Raw genomic sequence first — 20,578 nt, 5'->3', positions numbered from 1 at the left:
AGAAAGTGAGCATGAGTAGGGGAGGGGCAGAGAGAGAGGAAGACACAGAATCTGAAGCAGGCTCCAGGCTCTGAGCTGTCAGCACAGAGCCTGACGCGGGACTCAAACCCTCTGACCGCGAGGTCACGATCTGAGCCAAAGTCAGATACTCAGCTAACCGAACCACCCAGGGGCCCTTAAAATCTTTTATTCTCAGTAGAATTACTGTAGCTACTACAGTATTACTGTAGATTACTAAAGTAGATTACTAAAGTAGATTACTTTTTTAGTAACTAGTCATTATCATCTGCAAATACTAATAGTTTAACTCTTCTTTCTAATCCTTGTATGTTTTATTTTTAAAATATGGTTTCTTATTGTCTTAGCTCTATGAACTTTTAAATGCACGTTGAATAGAAGTGGAGGTGGTATCAGCCATCTTGATCTTGCTCTTGATCTATTAAGTATGATCTTTGCCATAGGATATTATTGTGGCGGCCATCATTTATCAGGGTTGAAAAGTTATCTACTGCTCCCTGTTTGCTAAGAGTTTTATCATGAATGGATGTTGAAGTTTATCAGACTTTTCTGTCTATTTACATAACCCCGTATTTCTTGTCTTTTAATCCAATTTCCTAATAGTAAATAAGCCCTCACATTTTTTTTTAAATTTAATTTTTATTTTTTGACAGAGAGGGAGAGAGCAGGGGAGGGGCAGAGAGAGAGAGAGGAGGAGAGAGAATCCCAAGCAGGCTCCACACCGAGAGCACAGGGCCCGATGCGGGGCTTGAACTCCCGAACCGTGAGATCATGACCTGAGCTAAAATTCAAGAGTTGGCCACTTAACCGATTGAGCCACCCAGACGCCCCAGCCCTCACATTTCTGATACAAATCCAACTTCATCATGATTCATACGTTGCTAGGTCCAGTTTGCTAATCTGTGCATGTTTTAAAATAAAAAAAAAAAATTGCATGTTTAAAATATTTGAAACAAATTTTAAAAATTACATGTATTTAAATTAAAATTTTTTTTATAGTGGTAACATGCACATAACATTTACCATCATAACCATTTGTAACTATACAGTTCAGTGGCATTAACTAAATTCACATTTTTATGGAGCCATCACTACCATTCATCTTTGTAACAGTTTTCATGTTGTAAAATTGAAACTCTATACCCATTAAACAGTAACTCGCCAAACCCCACCCCCAGCCTCTGGCAACCACTCTTCTAATTTCTGCCTCTATGCTTTTAACTCCTCTGAGTACCTCATGTAAGTGGAATCATGCAGTGCTTGCCTTTTTATGACTGGCTTATTTCCCTTAGCGTAAAGTCCTCAAGGTTGATCCATGTTGTAACATGTGTCAGAATTCCCTGTATTTTTTTTTAAACTGATTTTTTTAAGTGTCTTTATTTTGAGAGAGAAGGGGAGAGGCAGAGAGAGAGGGAGAGAGAAAATCCCAAGCAGGCTCTGCACTGTCAGAGCAGAGCCCAACGTGGGGGGCTCAGTCTCATGAACCATGAGATCATGACCTGAGCTGAAAGGAAGAGTTAGATGTTTAACCAACTGAGCCACCCAGTGGCCTCAGAATTCCCTTCATTTTTAAGACTACATAATATTCCGTTATATGTGTATACCACATTTGTTTATATGTTTATCTATTGATGGACGCTTGAGTTGCTGCTGTGTTTTAGGTATTGAGTATTGAGAATATCGCTGCTATGAACCTGGGTGTAAAAATATCTCTTTGAGACCCTGCCTTCAGTTCTTTTGGGGATATATCCAGACGTGGAATTGCTAGGTTATATGGTAATTCTGCTCTTAATTTTTTGAGGAACCACCATAAGGTTTTCCACAGTGGCTGAATGATTTTGCATTCCCACCAACAATGCACAAGATTTCCAGTTTCTCCATATCTTTGCTAACATTTGTTTTCTGTTTTCCTGATAGAAGCCATTTTAATGGGTGTGAAATGGTATCTCATTGTAATTTAGATTTGCATTTTCCTAATGATTAGTAATGTTGAGTATCTTTCCATGTGTTTATTGGCCATTTGTATATCTTCTTTGCAGATATGTCTATTCAAGTCCTTTGCCTATTTTTTAATTAGGTTGTTTGGGGTTTTTTGCTGTTGTTTTAGGAGTTCTTTATATATTCTGTATATTAATGCATTGTCAGATATATGATTTTCAAGTATTTTCTCCTGTATTTTGGGTTTCCTTTTTGTTCATAGTACTCTCTTATAATCCTTTTTATTTTGGTAGAATTAGTAGTGATGTTCCTACTTTCATTTCTAATTTTAGTAATGTGAGTCACCTCTCTTTTTCTTAGTCCATCTAGCTAAAGTTTTCTCAATTTTGTTGATCATTTCAAAAATCCAACTTTTGATTTCATTGCTTTTCTCTGTTGTTTATTTTGTATTTTGTTAATCTCTGATCTAATCTTATTTTCTTCCTTCTGCTAGCTCTGGGTTTAGTTTGTTCTCCTTTTTCTAGTCCCTTAAATGGTAAAGATAGGTTGTTGCTTTGAGATCTCTTTTGTTTTTCAATGTAAGCATTTATAGCTATAAATTTCCCTCTTAATACTGCTTTCACTGCCTCCCCTAGATTCTAAAATGCTGTGTTTTTGTTTTCATTTGCTTCTAAGAATTTTCCAATTTTCTTGTGATTTCTTCTTTGATTCATTGGTGGTTTCAAGTGTATTATGTAATTCCCACACGTTGGTGAGTTTTCCAGTTTTACTTCTGTTTTTTGATAATTTCATCCTGTTACGGTCAGAGAAATTACATATGGTATCTGTTTTTTTAAATCTATTGAGAGTTTGTGGCATAACATATGCTCTATTCTGAAAATATTCCATGTAAACTTGAGTAGAACGTGTATACGGGTGCTGGGCAGAGTGTTTTGTGTTTGTTGTTGTATCTAGTTGTTTTATTGTGTTTAAGTCCTCCATCTGCTTACTTCTGTCTGGTTCTATCCATTATTGAGAGTGGGGGATTGAAGTCTCCAACTGGTGTTTGTGGAACTATTTTTTTCTCTTCAACTCTCTGTTTTTGCTTCATGTATTTTGCTGATGTGTTATTAGTATGTAAATGTTTAAAATTGTTACATCTTCGTGTTGCATTGAACCTTTCATTAACATATAAATGTTCTTTGTCTCTTGTAATCTTTTTTGATTTAAAGTCTCTTTTGTCTGATGTTAGCATAGCCATCACTGCTCTCCTTTGCTTATTATTTGCTTTGGATATCTATTTCTGACCTTTCACTTTAAATTTCTATGCCTTTGGAGCTAAAGTGAGTCTCTTATAGACAATATATAGTTGGATCATGTGTTTATCCATTCTTCAAATTTCTGTCTTTTGATTGGAGAGTTTAATCAATTTACACTTAAAGTAATTACTGATAAAGAAGAACTTATTTCCATCATTTTGCTATTTGTTTTTTATAGGTTTTTTTACCTTTATTTCCTGCATTAATATTGTCTTTTGTGTATAGTTGATTTTTGTAGTGAAATGTTCCTTTTTCATTTCTTTTTGCACATATTATAGCTATTTTCTTTGTGTTCACCACAAGAATTACATTTAACATCACAAATTTTAGTGATCTAGTTTGAATTTATAATAGCTTAACTTCAACAACATAAAAAAACCCTCTTCTTTATAGCTCTACCCCACCCCTTTCAGTTCTTGGTATTACAAAATTACATCTTTATACATTGTACACCCTAAAGCATAAACTAGTTAAGTGTTATAAATGCATTGGCTTCCTAAATTATGTAGAAAACAAAAATGTAGAGTTACCAACCAGAGTTACAGTAATACTAGCTTTTAGGCTAATTGTTTTTTTAAAAAACGTGTTAGTCTCTTAAAGCATGTAAAAAACAAAGTAGTATTACAAACTGTTGTTACGGTAATACTAGCTTTTATAATTGCCAATGTATTTACCTTTATCGAGATCTTTATTTCTTCCTGTGCTTGCAGGTTACTGTCTGGTGTCCTTTGATTTCACCCTGCAGGTGCTCCCTTGGGTGTTTCTTTTAGGACAGATCTAATGGAAACAAACTCCCTCGGTTTTTCTTTATCTGGGACTATCTTAATTTCTCCCTTACTTCTGAAAGACATTTTTTCAGATATAGGATTCTTGGTTTACATTAGTTTTCTTTTAGCACTTTGAATACATTGGCCCACTGTCTCCTGACCTCCAAAGTTTTTGATGAGAAATCTGCCTATGTCTTTATTGAGGATCCCTTGTATGTGACAAGTTGATTCTCTCTTGCTGCTTTCAAGGTTCTTTGTCTTTTGAAAGTTTGATTCTAATGTGTTGGTGTGGGGGTCTCTTTTACTTCACCTTACTTGGTGCTTGTTGAGCATCTTGGACATTTATGTTCATTGCTTTCATCAAATTTGGGAAGGTTTCACCCCGTAGTTCTTCAGACATTCTGTCTCTTTCTCTCTCTCTTCTTGAGACTCCCACAGTGTGCATGTTGATTTGCCGTGGTGTTCCATAGGTCCCTTGGGTGTGAGTTTGCATTTCTTTGATAATTATTGATGTTGAACACCTTTTCATATCACCTGTTGGCCATTTGTGTGTATTTTGAAAACTGTTCAGTTCTTCTGCCCATTTTTAAGTCATGTGTTAATTTCTTTGCTGTCGAGTTGTATGAAATCTTACGTATTTTGGATATTAACTCCTTGGTATTATTTGGTATATTTGGTATACCTTGGTATTATTTGGTATTATTTGCAAGTGTTTTCTCCCATTCTGTCGGTTGCCTTTTTATTGATTGATTCTTTTGGTGGGCAGGAGCATTTTAGTTTGGTGTAGTCTCATTTATTTGTTTTTGCTTTTGTAGCTTGTGCTTCTCTTGTCCTGTTCATAAAATCACTGCCAAGGCCAATGCCAAGGGACTTTTCCTGTGTTTTCTTCTGGGAGTTTTACAGTTTCGGGTCTCAAACTTAAGTCTGGTTTATTTCAAGTTCACTTATGTGAGGGGGTGTAAGATAGGGATGCGGTTTCATTCTTCTGCATGTGGTTTTCCAGTTTCCCCACCACCACTTATTGAAGAGACTACTCCCCTTTTGCCGTTGAGTATTCTTGGCTCTTGTCAAGTATTAGTTGACCATATATACATAGGTTTATTTCTGGGCTCCCATTTTTATTCTCTTGGTCTTTGTGTTGATTTTTATGCTAGTACCATATTGTTTTGATTACTATAGCCTTGTAGTATAGTTTGCAATCAGGAAGTGTAATGCTTCTGCCTTTACTCTTTCTCAGGATTGCTTTGGCTATTCGGAGTCTTTTATGAAAGTGTTATTTTGTAATGAATTTTTCCATTTAATCTTTTTTTCTAAAGTTTTTAGCATAACATTATTCTTAAGATCTTGTATTTTCTGTTAAATCTCAGCAGCATCTGCAGATGTGTCCTTGTTTTCATCCAAAAAAATTGTGTCTGTTTTCTTCTAACAGCTTTTTACTAGAGGTTTCTTTCTTTCATTTATTCAAAAAAACTTATCTTTTGGCTTTCTTAATCTTAGCTAGGTATTTGTTTTCTATTTTAGTAATTTCCGTTTTTTATTATTTTCTTTTTGGCTTTTTTTGGATTTATTGTTTTTCTTTCTAACTCTTTAAATGGTTAGTTTAATAATTTTTAGTTTTTCTAATGTGAAGCATCTAAGGGTATAAACTCTATGTACCTCTTTACCTACATTCCACAAAATTTGTTATGTAGCGTCTTGTTATCATTAAATTTGAAACATTTTGTAATTTCCTTCATGATTTTATTTTTTTTTAATCCATTTGCTTTATGGTCCAAGAATATGATACTAATCCTTTGACGTTTGTTGAGGCCAACCTTATGGCCTTGTATGTGATCAGTTTACAGAGATATTCTGCGTATACTTGAAAAGAATATGTTCGCCCCAATTGTAGCTGCGTGCATCGCATGTGTATTTTACATGTCCCTTAGATCAAGCTAATTTATTATGCTATGCAAATTTTATGTATCATTACTGAATTTTTAATTGCTGGATCTATCAGTTACTGAACAAGATATATTAAAAATTTCTAACACAATAATGGGTTTCTTAATTCTGTGTTTGCTTTAATTTTGAACTAATTACTTGCTGCATATAAGTTCAGAATTTTTGAGTACTTAGAGTTTGAAATTGTTGTATCTTCCAGGTGATTTGAACTATTTGTCATTATATAGTAGCTGTCTTCATTGCTAGTAACTCTTTTGTCTTAAATTCTGTTTTGTATGGTGTGGATAGATTGTGTTTGGTTAGTATTTTCCAGGTATTTCTCTTTTTCAGTCAGTTATGTTTGAGGCGTGCTTTTTTATAGCAGTATATGGTGGGAAATCTTTTTTTCTTCATCTAGTTTGGTGATTTGGGTACTTTAACTGAAGGGTTAATCTGTTAATAGTTATTACTAATAATTAGATTTATTTCTATTGCCTCATGTGTTTTCTATTTGTCCTTCTTTTCTGCTTTACCCCCACTGTGCTATTGGATTGAGATGTTTTCCCTCCCTTTACTCATTTCTTTTCCTACTCTCTCTCCTGCTTGTTTTCAGATGGCATATAATTTGAAGAATCTATTCTGATGATCTTTGTCTTTTCATTGTTGTGTAACCTGGTAGCATTTAATGTCATAATTGGTATTATTATTGAGTTTAGAACTATAATTTTATTATCTATTCTTTATTTGTCCCCTTATTTCCTTCCTCTTATACTTTTTTCTACTTTTTTGAAGATTATTTGAAAAATTTTAAGAAGTATATGTTACTCTATTGACTTTCTAGCTGCGTTCCATCATTATATTGCTTTTAGTGCTTTCTCCAGGGATGAAGTATATATCCTTAACATTTTAGTGTAGTTAGGGTTAATATTGTACTACTTTATGTAAAATGTAGTTGCCTTGCTACCATGTAAGTCTAGTTACCCCTTCCCCTCCTTGATACTATTAAGTATGTTACATCTACGTACATTAAAAACTCACAAGAATATGTCGTATTTCTTGCCAAAATAGTCATATATATTTTAGAAATGAAAAGATCCAAGTATCGGGGCGCCTGGGTGGCTCAGTCGGTTAAGTGTGCGACTTCGGCTCAAGTCATGATCTCGCCGTTTGTGGGTTCGAGCCCTGCATCGGGCTCTGTGCTGACAGCTCAGAGCCTGCAGCCTGCTTCAGATTCAGTGTCTCCCTCTCTCTCTGCCCCTCCCCCACTCTCACTCTGCCTCCATCTCAAAAATAAATATTTTAAAAAATTAAAAAAAAAAAAAAGATCCAAGTATCCACTTGTTAACATTTCCCTTCATCCTGAAAAACTTTTATTGTTGACTGAGGATGCAGTTCTTCTAGAAATGAATTTCTTTTAATTTTAATTAACTTTAATTAATTCATAATTTTCTTTTATCTGAAATGTATTTATTTTGCCTTCATATTTGAAGGCTATTTGGGGTGTGTATAGAATTCCCTGTTTGGTATTTGTTTTCTTTTTTGTTCTGCTTTCCAGGGGTTTTCCTCTATTTCCTGACCTCCATATTTTCTGGTGAACATCAGCAGTCATTTAAATCATTGCCCCTCTGTGTGTAACGTAATATGTGGTTTTTCTCTGGGAACTTTGATGATTTCTCCTTATGTCTGACTTACAACAGTTTAACTATGATGTCCCTCGCATTGTTTTCTTCATGTTTATCCTGCTTGGAGTTCACTGAGCTTCTTGGATTTGTAAATTTGTGTCTTTTAACAAAGTAGGAAACATTCTGACCATTATTTCTTCAAGTGCTTTCTTTGTCCCTTTCGGTCTTTCCTCTCTCTGTGATGTCAGATAGATACATGTCAAGAGTTTTTGGTATTGTGCCTGAAGTCCTTGAGACTCTGTTAATTTTTTTTCCTCATACTTTTATGTATCTGTTCTTTAGATAATTCCGACTGTTCTGTCTTGAATTTTACTGATTTCCCCCTCTCTCGTCCGCATCGTGTTTTTAGGGCTTAAATTCATTCATCCAACGAATTATTCTTTTCAGAAATTGCCTTTTTAAGGTTTTAGAAGTATTTTAAGACTTCCATCTTGTTCTTTTTTGTTTGTTTCTTTAAATAGTTTTTATTTCTCTGGTAAGATAATTGCTATCTTCTCCTTCACTGTGAGCATATTTTCTCTTACCTCATTAAGGATAGTTCTAAGTCCTCTTTTAAAATTCTTTTCTGACAATTCCAACATCAAAATAGTCTATGGCTTGGTGTGCATTGTGGGTTTTTCTTTTGAGAATGGGTCACAGTTTCCTTTTTTCCCCCCTCTTTTCTCTTTTAGTATGTGGAGCAGTTTTGGATTATAACCTTGTATTGTTCCTTTCCACTGAATTTTGAGTCTCCTTCCTAATCTGCCTGTTTTGTTTTTTTTTTCCTCCCTTCACTCTCCAGTGACTGCTGGCAAAAGTTGTTTTTTATATTTTTTAAGAGTTTAAATCTATTTTTTCAGGAAAAGCGGTCTGATATGAGCTTACTCCATCATAACAGCTGTATTTTTAATACGTATTTTGGAATGTGGAGAGCATTTATTCAAGAAAAAGGGGGATTTCTCTGGGCAGGCATGATGGATTTTATGATGAGATTTTATTTTATAGTTTTCACCCCCCCCCCCCTTATTTTCAAGTTTTTATTTAAAGTCCATATATACAGTGTAAATATGTAAATTCCATACAGAACATTCGGTGTAATATTAGTTTTAGGAGTAGAATTTAGTGATTCATCACTTAACATACAACACCCTGTGTTCATCACAAATGCCCCCCTAATCCCCATCACCATTTAAGTTTTTGATTGTTTGAAATACAGTATTGTTTTACTATTGAATTTCCAAGTTTAAAAAAGAAATTGTTTTTAAGCGTTAATACAAAACCGTTATAAGAAGGTCATTTCATTTCTAAGCCAGGTAGTTCCGAACCTTGGGTGATACTGAGCCCAGGGAACATTTTGTAATGTCTGGAGACATTTTTGATTATCACATCTGGGGTGGGAGTACTACTTGAATCTAGTGGGTAAAGACAGAGATACTGCTAAATAAACATCCTACAATGCAGAGAGCAGACCCCGCAACAGAAAATGATCTGGTCCAAAATGGCAGTATTGCTGAGGTTGAGATATCCTGTCCTAAGCAAATTACGTGACTTATGCTACTTTTATAATGTTAACTTGCTGGATGGCTAAGGGGAATACCTTGTAAAATAAAACTTCTTTCATTATTAAGGTATTCTTACAGGGGTAGCTAGTTCTGTGCTAATGTTGTTTTTCCAGAATCACATGGATAAATGTAATTTAACTTGTCTTACCAAATCAGATATGTTTGTGGGTTTCCATAAAACAGACCCTTAACTGAGAGATGCTGTGGGGCGGGGTTTGAATGGGTGTTGGGGATTAAGGAGGGTACTTGTGATAAACACTGTGTGTTCATTGCATGTAAGTGATGAATCACTCAATTATACTGTATGTTAACTAACTGGAATTGAAATAAAATGTTGAAACTGTGAAAAAAAAAATCCAGAGGGTGCTTTTGAAAGCCCCAAGCCTTTTTGGTATAACCATCCTTTTTACCTACCTTCACTGAATTTCGAGTTTTGCATTTTACCAGTAAATGTAATTCATTATGTCAAGTAAGTTGGGAGACTAGGGAAATCGTTAGTTTAGTGTTAAAATTTAAGGAAAGAAAAGATATCTGAAATATAAAGTTGGCTTGTGTATAATTGATTTTGTTTTTCTTAGTCTGCAGTAGGATAAAGATTTTGAAATGCCTCCCCCCGCCACCCCCCCAGACTCTAGCTAGAGCTGTATTTCCTTCTGTATATTTTTTCCATCTCTCAGTTAGGTTTGAAATGTAAATGATGTTGGGTTCTACAGTAGCACTTAAAAAGAAAATGAAAGGAAAAGCTACCATTTCTGTTTTTCCTGTGGTGGAATTATACATAACCTGACAAAGGCATTCTGTAATAGTATTTATCTTCAAAAACATTTACAATTTTATTTTATTCAAATAGTGATGTAGGATTAAAATAATAAAAATTAGTTACATGAATCTCTTGGGAATCACTTGTCAGGCACACTTTGATCTTCTAGATCAGTGGCTCTCACTGTCATTATTCCCGGCTCGCAGAGCAGTGACAAGAAAGGAAAATAATGCTTTTTCTTTTTCCTTTTAAAGCTTGATTTCATACACCGTGAACAGAAGATAATTAAGAACGATACCAGCTTTTTATAGTGTAACCCACAAATAGTACTTTTCGCCAACAAAATAAAGCTCACAAATAGATTTAAAAAGTAAAGTTGTCTAAATGAAAATTAGTTTCTTTGAATGGGTCTCCGTCTCTATTTCATGTCATCATTAACACCCTTTCCTGGAGAGAGAAAACGAGTCCTGGTGTCTCCTTTAGTTCCTGAGGTTTTTTCTGGCCCAGTTGCCTTCATTTGTAGGACAAAATTAATACTCCCGGCATTTAAAACTGTTTTGAAGCAGTTTAACAGCTGGTGAGGTTAGGAAATAATTCATCTCTGTCAATTGCTTGTTACGGTGGTCTTCTGAAGAACACCTTTGACGAAAAGAGTCCTCGGTCTGCTTTTCAATTCCCTCCCCTCCTTCATTTCTGCTTTTCAAATGTTAAAAGCTTTAACATAGCTAATTTGACACGTTCACGTTCTTAAAGCTGTTGTGTTGGAGCATATCATTGAGTGCCACCCCTAAATTACACACTTCTGCTTTTTCTGGTCCAGCTTGTGTCTTCTTTTTTTAGTGTTGGAGGTTGGGAATGTAATGCTAATTTTGCCTTGTAGATTACGCCTTGCATGCACATTGGCACAGAATTTATAAGGGTCTTTGAGATCTTTCCCTCCCAACAGTGACCTCTGACTACCTGCTCTCCTTTTGCATCTTTCTTTTTTTAAAGTTTTTATTTAAATTCCAATTAGTTAACGTACAGTGTAATATTAGTTTCAGGTGTGCAATGTAGTGATTCAACACTTACAACCACACCCAGTGCTCATCACAACAAATGCTCTCTTTAATCCCCATCCCCTGTTTTCCCGATGCCCCCACCAACCTCCCCTCTGGTAACCATCAGTTTGTTCTCTGAGGTGAAGAGTCTGTTTCCTGGTTTGCCTCTTTCTTTTTTTTCTTTTTCCTTTTTGCTCTTTTTTTTTTTTTTTTCTTAAATTCACCACAATCAAGATAGCATACCTATCACCTACAAAGGAGATGTCCTTTGTGATCACTTCCTCCCACTTCTGTCTGCCCTGTCCCCCCCAAAATCCAGGCAACCCCTGATTGATCATCTTTGTGTCAGTATACATTTGTTCATTTTTGGGAATTTTATATATGTGGAGTAACTCAAGACGTGCTCTTTTTTTGTCTGCCTTATTTCAGTCAATATAATTCGTTTTTGACTCATTCATGTTTTTTTTAAATTGCTGAGAACTCCATTCTGTGGTAGGCTATAATTATATATATTTTATAAGTATATTAACATTTAGTGTAAATAATTTTTGTATTACTTAATATGTATTAGTATATTACAACTATAAAACATAGTTTACATATATCATCGATTCTTGCTGATATTTAGTCTTTGACACAGAGCTTCTAAATCCCTTGGAATTTCCTAGGTGATGGGAGCGTCTTCTGTTCTAACGAGGTGACTCCTGGTGGGCTGCTGGATGGGGACTGGTCCCTGGCAAGACCAAGCTTGAACTTCCAGCTCCAAGCACCATCCTCTGGAAAGGGGGGAGGGGCTGGAAATGGAGTCAGTAATTCATCATGCCTACTTGATGGTCTCCATAGAAACCCCTAAAGTACAAGGTTTGGAGAGCTTGCAGGTTGCTGAACACATGGAGGTGCTGGGAGAGTTCTGTGCCTGGAGAGGGCGAGAAGGCTTTGTGCCTCTTCCTTATACCTTGCCCTGAGTATCTCTTCACCTGGTTGTTAATCTGTATACTTTATTATATCCTTTAAAATAAAATGGTAAATCTGAGCGTTGTCCCTTAGTTCTGTGAGCCATTCTAGCAAATTATGGAACCCCAGGAGGGGGTTCCGGGAACGCTGACAACCTGGAACTTGTGACAGGTGTCAGACATGAGGGCATTCTTGTGGGACTGAGCCCTTAACTTGTAGGATTTCCTTCTAACTCCAGACAGTGTCAGAATTGAATTGAATTGTAAGACACCCGGGTGGTGTGGGAAAACTCCCCACATATTGGGTGACCAGAAGCCAAGTGTTGTGTGAGAGTAAAGGAAAATACACCGTTTGTTTTCCCTGTAAACGTATGGATATTACCATTTTATTTAGCCATTCACTTGTTGATGGCCTCTGGGTTGTGTCTAGTTTTTGGCTGTTAGGAATAATGCTGTGATGAAAACTCGTGTGAGGTCTTTGTATGATCACAGGCCTTGGTTTCTCTTGGGTAGATCCCTAGATGTGGCATGGCTGGCGATTGTTTACCTTGAAGCAAAAATGAACATGCTAGACCTGCCAAACGATCTTTCCAAAGTGGTTGTAGTATTTACATTCTGTGTAGCAGTGCGTGCAAATTCCAGTTCTTCCCCTTCCTTGCCAACACTGCGTGTGGTCAGTCGTACAGACTTTAGCTCTTCTGTTGGTGGTAGCTAATTCTGGTTTAACTCACATTTCCCTGTGGCACCTTTTCATGTGCTCATCTGTCATCTTGTGTTTCCTCCTTGGTGGAGTATCTGTGCACATCTTTTGCTAGATTAAAAAAACTTTTTTATTATTGAATTTTGAGAATTCTTTATAAATTCTGATGATAAGCCCTGTAACAGATATATGATTTGAAAATATTGGAGATTATAAAGATTTGCATGCAGTTGTAAGAAAGAATACAGAGAGATCCTGCGTACCCTTTTCCCCAGTAGTAACATCTTGTAAAACTAGAGTACAGCGTCACGGCCAGGGTGTTGACAAGACGCAGGACATTCCCATTGCCACAAGGATCCTTCCTGTTGTCCTTTTTTCACCATGGTCCTTCCCTTATTAACCTCTGGCAGCCACTAATGTGTTTTCCATTTATGTAATTCTGTTATTTCAAGGATGTTATACAGATGGAATTGTACAGCGTGTAAGCTTTTGAAATTGGCTTTTTTTTTCTCATTCTCTGGAGACTCGTCAGTGTGTGCATATCCCTGGTTTGTTCTTTCCTAATGCTGAGTAATAGTCCATGTCATGGATGTACCACTGTTTGTTCTATCACTTACCCATCAAAGGACATCTGGTTTATTTCCAGTTGTGGGCTATTATAAATAATGCTCTCATAAACACTTGTGTACAGTGAACAAGTAAACGTAAGTCTTCATTTCTCTAGCATAAATGTCCAGGTTTGCAATTGCCAGTTGTATGGTATTTGTATGTTTAGTTTTTTAAACAACTGCCAAACAGTTTTCCAGAGCGGTTGTACCATTTTATCTTACCACCTGCAATATATGAGTGATCTGCTTTTTCCACATCTTCACCAGCGTTTGGTGTTGTCACTATTTTTTAATTTTAGTAGTAATATCTCATTGTGTTTTTTTATTTTAAGTTTTATTTATTTTTGAGAGCGAGAGCACGTGTGCTAGTGGAGGACGGGCAGAGCGAGGGACAGAGAGAATCCTAAGCAGGCTCCGTGTTCTTAGCACAGAACCCGACGTGGGGCTGGAGCCCACAAACCCTGAGGTCATGACCCGAGCTGAAATCAAGAGTCAGCCGCTTAACCAGCTGAGCCACCCAGGCACCCCTCAGTGTGGTTTTAATTTGATTTTCCCTGATGGCTCACGATGTTGAACATCTTTCATGTACCTGTGGCTATCTATCTTCTTTACTGAAATGTCTCTTCATCTCTTTTGCCCATATTTTATTTGGATTCTTGCTTTTTTATGGTTGAGTTTGGGGATTCTTTATATATTCTAGATACTAGTCCTTTGTTGGATGTGTGGTTTGTGAATATTTTATCTCAGTGTGTGGCTTGTCTTTTCCTCCTTTTAACAGGGTCTTTCACAAAACAAAGGATTTTGATTTTTATTAAGTCAAAGATACAATTTTTTTTTTTAATGGAACATGATTTTGGTATTAGGTCTAGCAATTTTTTTTTTGCCTAGCTTTAGATAGTGAAGATTTCCTCTTAAGTTTTTAAAAATCAAAATATAATTCACACGGCAGAATATTCACTCCTTTTAAAATGTACAATTCAGTAACATTAAGAACGTTCACAGTGTTGTGCAACCATCACTGCTGTCTAGTTCCAGAACTTTTTTATCACCCCAAACGGAAACTCTACGTTCATTAAGCAGTCACTCACTCCCCTCAGTCCCTAGCAAACACAGATCTGCTCTCTGTTTCTGTGATTGCCCTGTGGACATATGGACCATTCACTATATGGACATTTCATATAAATGAACTAAAAAAAAAAAACATGGCCTTTTTTTGTCTGGCTTCTTTCACTTAAGCATAATCTTTTTAAGGTTCACCCATGTTGTAGAATAAATCAGTACTTCAGTCCTTCTCATGGGAAACAATATTCTATTATATAGATATAGTACACAGTTGACCCTTGATCAATATTATGGGTTTGCACTGTGTGCATCAGTGGATTTTTTTATAGTACAGTAGTGTAAATGTATTTTCTCTTCCTTATGATTTTCTTTAAAAAAATTTTTTTTAACGTTTATTTATTTTTGAGACAGAGACAGAGCATGAACAGGGGAGAGGCAGAGAGAGAGGGAGACACAGAATCTGAAACAGGCTCCAGGCTCTGAGCTGTCAGCACAGAGCCCGACACGGGGCTCGAACTCACGGACCGTGAGATCATGACCTGAGCCGAAGTCGGACGCTTAACCGACCAAGCCACCCAGGCGCCCCCTTATGATTTTCTTAATAACTGTTTCCTTTCTCTAGCTTGCTTTATTGTAAGAATACAGTATGTAATACATATAATATACAAAATATGTGTTATGTTGTTAACATTGACTACCTTATGCGTAAGGCTTCTGGTCAACAGTAGGCTATTGATAGTTAAGTTTTTGGGGAGTCAAAAGTTATCTGCAGATTTTCAGCTGCATGGGAGTCAGTGCCTCAAACCCTCCTGGTGTTCAAAGGTCAACTGTATTTTCTTTACCAATTCATCATCAGTGGTGGCCGTTTGTATTTCCAGTTTTTGACATTTATGAAAAGGATGCTATGAACATTTGTGTATAAGTTTTTGTGTGGACCTACTTTCAATTATCTTGGGCATGTGCCTAGAAATGGAATTTCTGGGTCAAATGGTAACTGTATATTTAATCATTTCTAGAACTCCAGGTTGTTTTCTAAAGTGGCTACATATTTTACATACCTACCTACAGTGTATGAGAATTCTGATTTCTTCACATCCTTGTTCTTTCTTTTTAAAGTTTTACAGTTTTTCATTTACATTTGAGTCCTTGATTCGTTTTGAGTTAATTTTTTATGAGGTGTAAGACTTAGAGCTGGTTTTGGGTTTTGTTTTTTTTTTTTTTTCTGTTTTAATGTCAAATTGTCCCACCACCATTTGTTGAAAAGACCTCTTTCTTCCATTGAATTGCTTTTGTACCTTTGTCAAAGATCAGTTGGGTATATTTGTATGGGACTATGTTTTGATCATTTTTTTCTTTTGAGAACTTCTTTTAGATCTGCTGGTGACAAATGATTTTTGTTTCTCCTCATCTGGAATGTCTTGCCTTCCCCATCACTCCTGGAGGATATTTTCACTGGTTATAAGATTCTGGGTCAAGAATTCTTTTCTCTCAGCACCTGGAAAATATTGTGCTACTTCTTTTGGGCCTCCCTGGTTTCTGATGAGAAATCTGCTCTCATTTGAATTGCTTTTGTTTCCCCTATAGGTTTTGTTTTTCTCTGGCTGCTTTCAGGAATTTCTCTTTGACTTTAGCTTTCTAAACTTTAATTATGATGTGTCTTGGCATAGAATTTCTTTGGGTTCATCTGTTTGGTGTTTGCTCAGCTTCTTGAATTGGTAAATTTGTGGTCTCTTGCTGCATTTCGTCAGTTTCAGCCTTTCCTTCTTTGAGTACGTTTTCAGCCCTAGCCCCGTCTTTCTCCTCTCCTTTAAGATTCTGATGAAATAAGTGTTAGATCTTTTGTGAAGTCCCACAGGTCCCTGGGTCTCTGTTCTTTTTCTTTTGTTCTTTTGTGTTTTGTTTTTTTTTTTTTTTGATTCAATTTTCCCTGTGTTGTTCATACTGGATAATTTGTATTATTCTGTCTTTAAGTTCACCCATGACTTCCTGTGTTTCCTCCATTTTGCTATTGAGCCCATCCACTGAGCTTTTTATTTTCGTTGTTATTTCATTTTAACTCCTTTATATCTTCCGTTTCTTTGCTGAGACTTTCTGTTTCTTTGATGAGGTTTCTGTCCTGTCGTTTTGTTCCAAGTATGTTTATAATTGCTTATTGAAGCGTTTTTATCAGGGTTGCTTAAAATCTTTGTCAGATAATTCTAACCTCTCTGTCATCTCGGTGTGGGCATTTATTGACTGTCTTTAAACATTCTTAGGAACTTCCTGGTTCTTGGTATAATGAGTGATTTTTGTTTGAAACCTGGACAGTTGGGTATTAGGTTTTGAGACTCTAGATGTTACTAGATCTAGAACCAGCTTTTAGCCAGCTTTCTTCGACCCTGCTATGGCCGGGGAAGAGGAGGGGAGATGCCACCTAATTATTGCCAGGTGGAGATAGAAGTCTTCTTCCCTCGGCCTCCTCATTCCTGCTGGGGAGCAGTGGATGTTGTGGCTCTTCGCATGGTCTCCAGTGACACTGTGATGAATGTGGCCTTATTGCTGGTGGGTTACGGTGAAAGTCCTGACTCTCCACTAGACCTCTTCTGATACCAACCACCCCAGCAGGTAAGGCAGAGATGGAAGTCTGGGCTCTCCATGTGGTCTCCACTGACACCATGGAGGTGAGAGAACTTGTCATCAGGTGGTGGCTCCCGACTTGGCTTTCTCTGATATCACACAACTGGGGCGTTGGAGCACTTTGTAACGGCCTCACATGAGTGGAAGTCTGGGCTCCCCACTTGGTCTTTTTGGAGTGGGTGGGGCCAATGATTTTTTCCTGTGGTGTTCGGCTGGTGTTGAGTGATTACCGTCTTACATTTTTCGGTCTTACTAGGTTTCCTCTTTTCTCATCCTTTGACGAGAGAGTGCTGACTTGTTGGGGCTTTCTTTGGTCTGTGCCCATTAATGGCTCCAGATTGCTGGCTTCCTCAGCGCTAAGTCTGGGATACATAAGGCAAGAAGAAAACCCAGGGAATTCGCTGCTGTGTTGTTCTTTACGTCCAGAACTCCTTAGCTGGTCTGCCTTCTCCTCTCCACCTTGTTAGAATCTTCTCATTTTGTATGTTATGTCCTGAGTTTTTAGTTGTACTTATCATGAGGCATAGGAAAGGTATGTCTACTCATTTTCCCAGGAGTGGAAGTTGCCTCTGTTATTGTAAGTTAACAGCAGATCTGGGGCATCATTTCCTATTAGTACGTGTATTGCATACTTAATCTTTTGTTTAAATTATGCATTGTATTTCATTTTATGAATGTGCCATGATTTTTTTTTACCAGTCCCCTGCTGATGGACGTTTCGGTTCTTTTTAATCTTTTGCTCTTACAAGCAGTGCTTTAGTGAATAACTCCATGTATATGCATCGGTTTGCATGTGTTCCAGCGTAGCTAAAAGATAACTTCCTGTCTTATCATCTGGATCTTCTTAGACAAGATAGAAGAGTCAGTGTCTCCTAAAGTAAATCAGGAGAATTTCATTTTAGACAGATATCCTTGTGAAAAAGTCACTCCTTGTACGATGTGTGCTTAGAGCTACTTTCCCACAGTTGACACACTGATTCTAGTTCTGAGCTGGTGATGGACACAGGACAGAGGCAGCTCCTTTTCCTTACAGCAGCCCTCAGATATTCAATGCTGAGTGTCTCTGGGACCTTCACCTTCTGTGCTCCAGCCTAAAAACTTTGTGTCATTTTAGCCATTTGGCTGTGGTATGATACTCTGAGTGAGACGTGGTTTGTTGAAGATGGTTTTTTTTTTTTTTTTTTCTTAACACTTGAGCATCTAAAGGGAAATGGAATACTGTAATCCATTATGTGGGCTAATGGTTGCTATCGACAAACTGACAAAAAAAAAAAATTGGGGGAAAGCCCTGTTACCGTCTGAGTTGTATTCCCAGCGACCCCTGTAATGCCTTCCTTGCATTACAGATGGATGAGTGCATTTATAAATCAGTGAATTAACGAATACTGAGCTTACTCTTGAATGAAACCCCCAATTTTCTTTCATGCACCCTTCTACTTCTAATTCTATGCTTGTATGGTTGATTTGGAGGACAGCAGCAGGACCTTGCTTTTGTCCCTGTTACACTTGATGTCGTCAGTGCCCTTCAGTCTTCTAACATTTTCAGATCGTTCTGGATACTAAGTGTGTCTTTGCATGTATTGTTTCTCCCTCAACACCACGCCATCTGTACTCATCTGAGTATTTAAATGGGATATATGGTGCTCACATTCATATAAAATATTCATAAGATATTTTTTTGAAAAGGTAACTTCCTGGAGGTAGAGTTGCTGGGTCAAAGGGTAGGTGTATTTTATATTCTGATAGATAATGCTATATGGGCTTCCACAAAGATTGTCTGCGTGAATCACCTTAAGTGTCGTCTATGTAGACAGCACTCCTGCTCGTACGAGACAGAGCCCAAAAGAAGGTTAATTTGAAGCACTAGACCTGCGTATGCAACTCTGATGTCATCTGATGGGACCTTCCGGTTTTGTGTTCAAAAAATTTTCATGTAAAATGATCTAAAATAGGAGGAAAACACTTATTTGGATCAGTAATCCTGCCTCATAGAGGTCTTTGTGTAGTTGCTATGTATATAGTATTTTCAGTATCTGGTTTTATAATACCTCATTTTACCCAAGTAAACTTATATTTTCTCTAGTAGCTTTCTCCGTGGATATTAAACTCTCATTTGGGTCTGAATTATGCTCTTGTGGCTGATGATGTTAAGCAGCACATCAATTAAGGGATTTCTCTCAATTTAATGGGTCATTCAAATTCACAGGCATCTCTCCTGCTTTGATTGTCACTGTTAACTAGTTTATTGTTATGATTTTCAACCCACCATTCTCGAAGGGATTCTTTTTGTATTTCTGATTAAATTAACAAGAGTGATGGATGAACTGCTACTTTTATAATTTTTTACTGAATCATAATTGACAGAGAATACTACATTAGTTTCAGTTATACAAGATAGTGATTCAGTATTTTTATACAGGACAGAAGAATGCCATGATAGGTCTAGTCACCATCTGTCACCATACAAAGTTGTTGCAATATTACTGACTGTATTCCTTATGCTGTACCTTACATCTCTGTGATTTTTTTTTTTTTTTTACTACAAAGAAGTTTGTACCCCTTGATCTAACCCTTCATCCATTTGCCTTCCCACCTCCCCCTGCCCGCAGCAACTGCCAGTTGTATCTAGGATTCTGTTTCTGTTTGCTTTTATTTGTTTTCGTTTTTTTAGATTCTACACATAAGTGAAATCAGACAGCATTTGTCTTTGTCTGACTGATTTAACTTAGCGTAATACCCTCCAGGTCCATCGATGTTGTGTGCGTGGCAAGATCCCATTCTTTTCTATGGCCGAGTAATATTCACGTGTGTGTATCACATCTTCTTTATCCATTCGTCTGTTGGTGGACACTTAGGTTGCTTCCATATCTTGGCTACTGTAGGGATACACATGTACTTTTATCATTTTGGATGTCGTCCTGCTGTGTGCAGGTAATGGATACTCTTCGTCTGGTTTCTTTTACTCAACACAACGTCCGTGTTGTGTATATCAGTAGTTTATTCTTTTTTTCTTTTTTTCTTTTTTTTATTGCTGTGCAGTATTGTATAGTACGAACAGGTCACAACTTGTTGAGCTACTTTGCTGTAGAATGGATTGTCTCAGCTTTTGGTTATTCTGAATAAGGATGCTAGGCACATTTTTGTGCATGCCATTTGGTGAACATATCATGCTGTCTCTTTTAATAGCAAGCAGAATTGTTTTAATCTCACAAAACTGTCTGCCGAATTTATTCCTTATCTTGCTTACTTTCCCATACTTACCTTTCCCTGAGGTGGTAATCTCTTAAACTCCATTCGAGGCAGAAGGCTTTGGTTTGGGATCATGAGCATAGTAGTGGCAAGGAAACGATATTTGGTATGTCACTGCTGGAGGGCAGGTTAGATGTGGCATGCGACCCCTCATCTGCATAGAATTCGGTAGGAATATCTGTTCCTCAAAATCGGTATTTGACCTTCTCTCAGACAAAGTCTAAGTCTGTCTCCTAAGGTAAATCAGGAGATTTCATTTTAGGCAGATGTCACTGTGATATGGCGGAAGATAACTACTGTTTCCAACTCCAGTGCTTGTCGTATTCCCGGTCTTTGAAGCCCTCCCCTAATCACCAGCAGGAGGGTCCCAGTCCCCAGTGGCTCGTCCATGTGGCCTGTTACTGCCAGGCTGACTCACTTAAG

General features: G+C 37.1%; 1 protein-coding gene across 8 annotated transcripts in view; it reads left to right on the top strand.

Moving 5' to 3' along the window:
* CYLD (CYLD lysine 63 deubiquitinase) overlaps nt 1-20,578 on the top strand; it is a 69,309-nt gene that overhangs the window by 14,764 nt on the left and 33,967 nt on the right. The gene's annotated exons all lie outside the window — the stretch shown is intronic.

The sequence above is a fragment of the Lynx canadensis genome, chromosome E2 (genome assembly GCF_007474595.2).
Source record: "Lynx canadensis isolate LIC74 chromosome E2, mLynCan4.pri.v2, whole genome shotgun sequence".
NCBI classification, from domain to species: domain Eukaryota; kingdom Metazoa; phylum Chordata; class Mammalia; order Carnivora; family Felidae; genus Lynx; species Lynx canadensis.
Note: the sequence above shows the minus strand (reverse complement) of the source record. Positions and strands in the feature narration are given on the sequence as shown.